Source organism: Dipodomys spectabilis, unplaced genomic scaffold (assembly GCF_019054845.1).
Source record: "Dipodomys spectabilis isolate Male_0828 unplaced genomic scaffold, ASM1905484v1 ptg000513l, whole genome shotgun sequence".
Taxonomy (NCBI): Eukaryota; Metazoa; Chordata; class Mammalia; order Rodentia; family Heteromyidae; genus Dipodomys; species Dipodomys spectabilis.
The window spans coordinates 71,454-79,815 of NW_024871190.1; positions in this window are offsets into that span (position 1 = coordinate 71,454).

An 8,362-nucleotide genomic window follows, 5' to 3' on the forward strand; every position below is an offset into this window, starting at 1 on the left:
CAAGAAACAAAAGAAAAAGAATAATTTCATGGCAGTCTCATGTATTTGCATACCTTCAAGTGAACACTAGCTGCTCTATATTCTATAGTATATTTGCAAGAATATTTTCATAAGCTATTTCTAAGCTATTGTCATCCTCAGAGTAAAGTTCATGTATGCCTATGTCTCATTATATAGATTGTAGTTGCTCAAAGTCAGAACCTATTGTTTGTATAGGTTTCACATGGCTATCTTTGCTTCACTCCATGTCACTGAGGGCTGGGAGATTCACTTCAAATATATAAATACACACACATACCCACACATATCTGACTGGCTTTCACTATTGTACAAATTAACTCCTTTTTGCCTCTAACTCAAGAGTATCATAAATCTTCTAGCATACTCGAAAATGCGACAAGTTCATTATTAACTTGCAATTAGGTTATATCTCTAGCTTCACACAATTCTAAATACTCATATGAAGAAAAATATATATCTAGAGTTTTGGTGTGCTTTTATATTACAAAGCTCTCAATTTTCACCTTATTTTCCTGGAAGAGGCACCAGTGCTCGATAGGTAATGTACTCATTACCTTACTCATGTAACTGTAACACCTGTACAGTATTTTTACAATCAAAAATGTACAAAAAGGAAAAAAAGGGAAATTGGATGTCACGTATTTCCATTAGAACTAACTAAATATAGGGGCTTTAAGTTTCTACAGGATTTAAGGACCTAGTAAGTTTTGGATATGCCCCAAGGCCATTACTAAAAGCTGAGGGAGAGAGATCTAAAAGTGGAAGTAGATAGGTGACCAGAGCATAATTTTGTATCTTTAGTTCACTGTTACAATAACAGGGGTACAAATCAACATGATGGTTTGTAGATACAGGACCAGAAGACGTACTGGAAACTGACATCAGAGTAGGGTCATTCATTGTGGGAAAACACAAATCAGGAGGCAAGAAAGGATGCAATCAACCGTGTCCATGAAACAACACAGAATGGTATAAAGTCAAAGTGTTAACCAGCCCATGAAAAAGGTGTTTAACATCACTAATCACCAGAAAGTGTTAGTCAAAATAATGAAGAAAATTACCGCTTCATATGAATTAGGCAGGATAACTACAAGAAAAGAAAAGAACAATGTTGACAAAAGTGTGGTAAAATTGGAACCCCTCTATGGGAACCAGTAGAGCATCTCTTCAAACAATTTAAAACAGGATTATTCATACTTGTCATCCTAACCACTCAGGACAGGGGCTGAAATAAAAAGATAGTGGTTCAAAGCCAGCCTGGGCAGAAAATGGGAAGTGGATCTGTGGTTTAAAGTGGTAAACCACTAGCCTTGAGGAAAAGTTCAGAGACAGTGGCCCTGACCTGAGTTCAACCCCAGGACAGAAAATAAAAAAAGAAGAAAAGAGAATTTTCATATGATCCAATTACTCCATTTCTGGGTATATACTCTAAAGATCTAAAAGCAAGGTCTGGAAGAGATCCTTGTACTCTCATATTCATTTTGTACAATACTCAAAACCTGGAGGCAATCCAAGTGGCCATCAACTAATGAATAGCTAAGGCAAATGTGGTTTATACCCACAGAAGTATATTATTTCAACTTTAAATAGAATTATGTTTTGACAACTGCTATATTAAGCATGAATCTTTGGGACACTTTGCTAAGTGAAATAAGCCAGTCATAAAAAGATCTAATATTACATGATTCTACTTATATCAGTTATATAGAACAGTCAAATTGATAGAGACAGGAAGTAAAATCGTACTTGATGCATATCTTGAAGCAGAGGAGAGCGGAAAATTGTTTTACGGAATATACAATTTGAATCTTGGAGGATGAAAAGTGTTAACACTGATCTTATACAATATTGTAAATGTACTTACTACAACTATGCTGTATTCTTAAAATGATTAAAATAAAAAAAAAAAAAACCTGGGAGAGGAGAAGGAGAATGATGAAGAGGTAAGTATAATCAAGGGACATTGTATGTCTATGTAGATATATCAAAATGAAATACACTTATTTAACTAGGTAAAGCTAATACAGAGTTTAAAAAAGATAATACATTTTAAGTTGTTGCATTTGAGCACAATTATTGAAAAAAAGAGAAAAACAACAACAGGCTGGGAAACAATTTAAATTGTCAGCATTCTATAAACCTGTGTTCAAAACTATATCTCATTTAAGTGTGTGAGGGTTTTTTTTTGGGGGGGGGTCTCTGGTCGTGGTTCCTGAACTCTGGGCCAGGGCACTGTCCCTCAGCATTTCAGCTCAAGGCTAGTGCTCTACCACTTGAGCCACAGCACTGCTTCTGGCTTTTTTCTTTTTGCTTCTGTGGTGCTGGGGAATCAAACCGAGGGCCTCATGCATACAAGACAAGCACTCTACCACTGAGCCACCTTCCCAGCCCCTGTGAGGTTGTTTTTTAAACATGTTTTTATTAGTATTATCTTTAAGTAGTTGTACAAACAAGTTCCCATTCTGCACAACAGTATATGAATATGATGTATCTGACAACATATTCACCCATGCCTCTCAACGCAACCCTTCTCCCACTTTTAAAAAAATTGAGATAGGTGATTACATAATACTCACATAATTCACAGCATTGTGGAATTATGATACTTACTAAAAGTCACAAACATATTTTAACCATACAAGAAAATTATCATTTTCATGGTCTATAAAGTTTGTGAATTCTATGAGCTTTGACAATACCAAGTATTTCTTCCATATCAGGTGATGTTTACATTTCTTGCCTTTTGTATAGTGTAGATTATTCCCGCTTTCCCTCTTATTCCTCCCTTCCAATCACTGTATTTGGATTGCTTATTTCTTTTCCTTCTATGACCAGTGGAGCTGATGGGCCTCTTGTGTGTTGTTCTGTTTTCCACTCATTGTGTTCCTCCTTCTGGCTTCCCTCCATTGAGTGCAGATTTTTTTTTAATGTAATGAGATTATGCTTAGGGAAATCACCCCATTAGTTCAAAATAGATTGTCAATGTGCCTTAATTTGGATGTTTTCATACACATTTTCAATATATAATAGCATATGAAATATGTTTCTTCTTTTTCTTATGCTTGAAAGCAGTTTCTAGTTGCAGATAAAATGCATCAACTATTCCTCATACAAAAGAGTAAAACATTACACACGAGTTCTAGAGCCCTTGATATACATAGCAAAACATCTCAGGTGCTTACCATAATATCCAACCTTCTTTCTGAATCAATAGATTTAACTGAAGTCTAGGGTAAGTCAAATAGTGATAACATCTCCCAATAGTGATAATATTTAGATAATACAGATAAAAATGTTACCTGATAGCATCTAGGATATTGCTTTAAGGCCAGTCCACACATGTTCTGTATTTCTTGATTTCCTTCTTTCTGTTCCTTCATCTCACTTCCTGGAACTTGGAAGTGATTACTGGCAATTTAGGGGTCACTTTGGGCCAAGACAGTGAGAGATATATCCTAATGCTGGGGTATGCCTACATCTTCTTGGAATCTTCATGCCTGTACTCTCTTCCTCTGGGCTTTCAACAGATAAGAGACTAAACCATTACTAGTTGCATTTTTATTATCATTTGAGTTCTCCTATCTTTAAGATACTTACACTGTGGATTGAGATGCACTCACAGAAAATACATAGTATTGCATATATATATATATATACATATATACATATACATATATATTCTTTAAGTAGTTGTAGCAAGGGTCATCATTCAACAAGTCAGAAAATAAATACAATGCAGCTTGATCAATATCACTCCTTTTATCATTTTTCTTTCATTTGTTCATCAAAATATCATTAGCAGTTTCTTCTCTTCCTCTTGTTCTGAGATAGAAATTCATCTATTCTAAAGCCAAAGGATATGCTTCCTTCACTAGCTAGATCACGTTCACTGACTTTTGCTTTCTTAAAAACTGCTTAACTCCTGCAAGAGGGAATTGAAGGCTGCCAGACAGGAAGGATTGAGTGTAAGCTGTGGGAAGTGTTCTCATACTCTGCATCTAGAGGGCTAGTAAACATGTTGATCTGCTCGATGCCTCAAGCAATTCAGAAAGTGGCTTGCATTTTCTAAAACCTAAATCCAAACTTCCCCCTTCTCCTTCCCACCAAGAATTCTCCCTCAGGCCTCTTCCTACCATAGTGTCTTGGCAGCTTAGAACTGCTTTACCTCAGAAATGTGGCACCAGAAGTCTGCCCTATGCTCAGCCAAGCATCTGGGATCTGGCTGATTCATCTATGGCTCTGAAAATACTGCAGTCTAATCTGTGTCCTGTGCTCAGGGTTCAATATGTGTGCTTAAATCCAGAGCTATGTGCCTCCAGAGAGAGCAGGCTTTCCTCTTTCTATTAGCATTAGGAGCAGAAGTACCAGATAGGTTCTTTATAATAAAGCAGCCACAAACAGCGGTTGGTTTTATAACCACTAGCTGAGGTGAGTTTGCCTAAGGGAGCCAAAGCATTATGTGAATAAGGTGTTTTCAACTGGAAGCTCATAAGCCTCCATTCCTAAGAGGAAGCTGCTGATAATAAATTCTGTCTGGGAATGGACTTTGTAGGAGATAGAATATTTTTCTGTGAAAGTGATTGCTTGAAGGAAAGCATTGACTACACATAGCCATAATCTTACAAAAAGCTATTTTAACTAAAGTATATCCTGTAAGTAAAATCGTTCTAGGGACATGGTTCAACTCATAGGCACAGTTTAATTCATAGAGCACAAGCGTAGTAAGAATTTTCTAACAATTTCTGGCATGGTTGTCCTGGTTTCATTGATTGCTCTGAAACTGATCCCCTTTCAAACTAGCCAGCTGAGCTTCAAAAGAGGCAATTGAGCAAGATTTTGAACACAACTTCTGATCAATACCAGAAGTAGTAACTCATTAGGGGTAAAACCTACTTCCTACTCAGACTTCCTACTCAGAGCGGTTGCTTCATTGGCATCCTGCCAATAACATGCCCTTCAACAGAACTAAACTTTGCCGTGCTAAGTTTCTTTCAACTTGCTTGTCTTTCTTGGGATATTGGCTTACACTATGGGAGTATTCCCAATAATCTGGGGTATTGTCCACAATCTTTGTTATGCAAGGCAGGAACCCTTTAGAAGGAGACACATCCTGCCTTGTTGAGGTAGCTCAAGGTTGGGTTAGACCCACCCATTGTGGCTAATGATGGAAAGTGTATCAGCAATGTCAGGAAAGGGCCGATGGAAGCACCCCAATAAAAAGTTACCTCATGCATTGGCCATGAGAGGAAAAATTGGACTAGTGCACATTACCTTGTTGGTTGGGGACTTTCATGTGCTGAGTGAGTCTTAGGCACAACGAAAACTTGAGTCTTGATGTTTATTTTCATACTCTGGCCCAAGAATAAAAATGTGGGAGCTGGAGGAAGCCATATTTGAGAAATCTCCAGTAAGGGGAGAGTTGAATATGAGAGGGGAGCACAAGAAACTTACAATAGATAGGATTTAGTGCACCAAAAACTGAAATCTCAAGAGACCTGCTAAAATGGGGAGTAAGAATTCTAGGCCTAAGGAACCAAAGAAAAATGATCCAAGGACCTGCTTCTGATAATCCACTGGGAGAATGGTGAAAAAGATCTCAGAACACTATTAAATAATGGATAATTTTTATTATTGAGATCCATACTGTGCACTTGTCCAAACAACAATTTGTTATACATAAGTGCTTGAAGGTGTGTGTTTTAAATCTTATATGCTGAAAGGGGAACTCAAAAAAGTCATGTCCAAATCTGGGTGCCAGTGGCATGCACCTGCAATCCAAGCTACTCAGGATCTGACGATTGGGGTTCAAAGACAGACAGAGAAGAAAAGTCCTTGAGACTCTTATCTCCAATTAACCACCAGAAAACTGGAATTGGCGCTAGGCTCAACTAGTAGGGCTTTCTTTCGCCTTGTGCTGAAGAGCTCAGGGACAGTGCCCAGGCCCAGAGTTGAAGTCCTATGATCAATAAAAATTAATGCTTGGGTGAAATGGATTAAATATTCTGCTCACCATTACTGTTAAGACTGTGTGGCACAGAGACCAGAAAAACAAGTGGTACACTTCCCACTGTAATGAACCTCAGACCCCCCAGGGCATGGAGTGCATGATCTGTCAGCCAAACACAGCTTGGGGAAACTCGAAAGACCCTGCTGTTGCTGTTTGCAAGAGGAGGATCTAAGACAAAAATCCTATCTTCCCAAGGCCAACTATACTCCTTGCCTCTGTAGGTACGGGGGACAACTGGCATTTCTGGGAAACTTATCAAGATGCAGTGAAGGCCGAACCTGTGAAGAGTTGAGCAGTAAGCACTAAATATAGCCAGGGGAAATGTCTGATGGTATTGTGGAGACCTTCCTGGCCAACTAGAGTAGAACCCGTGCTTTGGTTCAATTTGCCATCACTTACATCCTAGCATTTCATCCACCTGTCCATTCTCAAACATTTTATACTAGTTAGGAGAGACCCCTTCCCCAGAGGGTCATTCATATTTCATATTTACATGGGTACTATTCAGGATCCTCCCCCAAAAGTTTCCAAAAATTCAAGCCAGGCCCCAGATAGCAGCTTAGGAATCAGTATAATTAGTATAAATAAAATGTAGTTTGGAGGCTAGGAATATGGCTTAGTTTTAAATTGTTTGCCTAGCATGCATGAAGCCCTGGGTTTTATTCCTCAGCACCAGATAAACAGAAAAGACTGGAAGTGGCACTGTGGCTCAACAGGTAGAGTGCTAGCTTTGAGTAAAAGAAGCTCAGGGAGCACCAGGACTGGCAAAAATAAAATGTAGAGTAGAATAAGATCAACAGAGATTTGTTAATTATACTAAAAGATTTTTTAAACCCCTAAATTAAGTGCTCTAGTAGGATGGCATGGGAAAATTAATTCTAGAAACAATATCTATAAAGGGTAGATTTTGTTTTGTGATTGAAGGTCAAAGCTGCACAAAGGACTTAGAAGAATTCAACATTGGCAAGTGAGTGAACTAAAAACTCAGATAAAGGGCTGAGAAGGTAGCTCAGCAGTAGAGTGTTTGCCTTGCATGCTTGAGACTCTGGGTTCAATTCCTCAGCACCACATAAGCAGAGAAAGCCAGAAGTGGTGCTGTGGCTCAACTGGTAGAGCGCTATCCTTGAGATGAAGAGCTGAGGAACAGTGTCGAGGGCCAGAGTTCAGTCCCAAGACTGACCAAAAATGAAAAAAAAAGGCAAGCTACACATAAAGGGTTTCCTACCAAGAGGGACAGAGGGTTTCCTACCGAGAACGAGGGAGTTTGGCGGATTTTTATCTAGCAGGAATGCAAGTTTCCCTTGTGGGAGAAGGATTGCCTTCTAGTAAGGAGGGTGTTATTGATCACATTGGTCAAAATCATCATTCAGTTTCATAATGCCCAGATAAGTGTCTAATGTTTGTCAGGTATTGACTTGTGAAAACATATATTTATTAATGTACTACCATCTGCGTGTCAATCTGTTCTTATTTTCTCAACCCCAGGGGCTCAATCTCAGGTCCGGCATAGTTTGTGTCAGCTCATTTTGCCCCAGGATTGCATGCTGACCCTCACCCATTCATGAATTTGGCCCTGTAGGCCATGAATTCAGATGCCAGCACTCCCAAACAATAATCGTGGAGTAAGAACCTGATGGTGACACATGTTTTCCTTTTCTGAGAAAGTCTTGGGTGTCAGGTATGAAATGGAAAACATATGCAGTCCTATATCCTATGTAATCAAAGTAATCAATGTTCTATGTGCCAAAATAACCAATAAAATAGCCAATACATGAACAAAATGAAAAATAAAATGAATAACTACACTGAATGTAATATAGAATCAACATATGTATGTAAATATAAATCATATATCTAAAATGTACACGAATGGGATGTTTTCTAGTGTTGAGGATCGGTTTCAGGCCTAAGGAACAGAACTGAATTTCTTCACTTCAGGGAGGCGAGCTTCCCCTTCCCTTACAGTGCAACAGAGTTACCCAGACCATGAGTTCCAATACCAGTCCCGGCAGAGAAAAATGGCATCTCTATACTATGTGATGCCCAATTCTTAGGTATTTCATTATGCCTTCATTAAATGAATGTGATTGTGTAAATGCTTCAAAAGTATTGATTAAAATCGATCAGTGTCCTATAATAGTGTATAATTTTATCCTGGAATCATTCAAGAACTGCCTATTCAATCATACATACATCCCATTCCATTCGTATTCATATGGATATGAATGAGTGTCTTAAGATCTCCTGCCATTTGGAGGTGACAGGACCAGGATTTGAACTGTGGGCTCCAGCTCCCACCACTTAAACCTACGGATAGGGAACTCACTGGTCTGT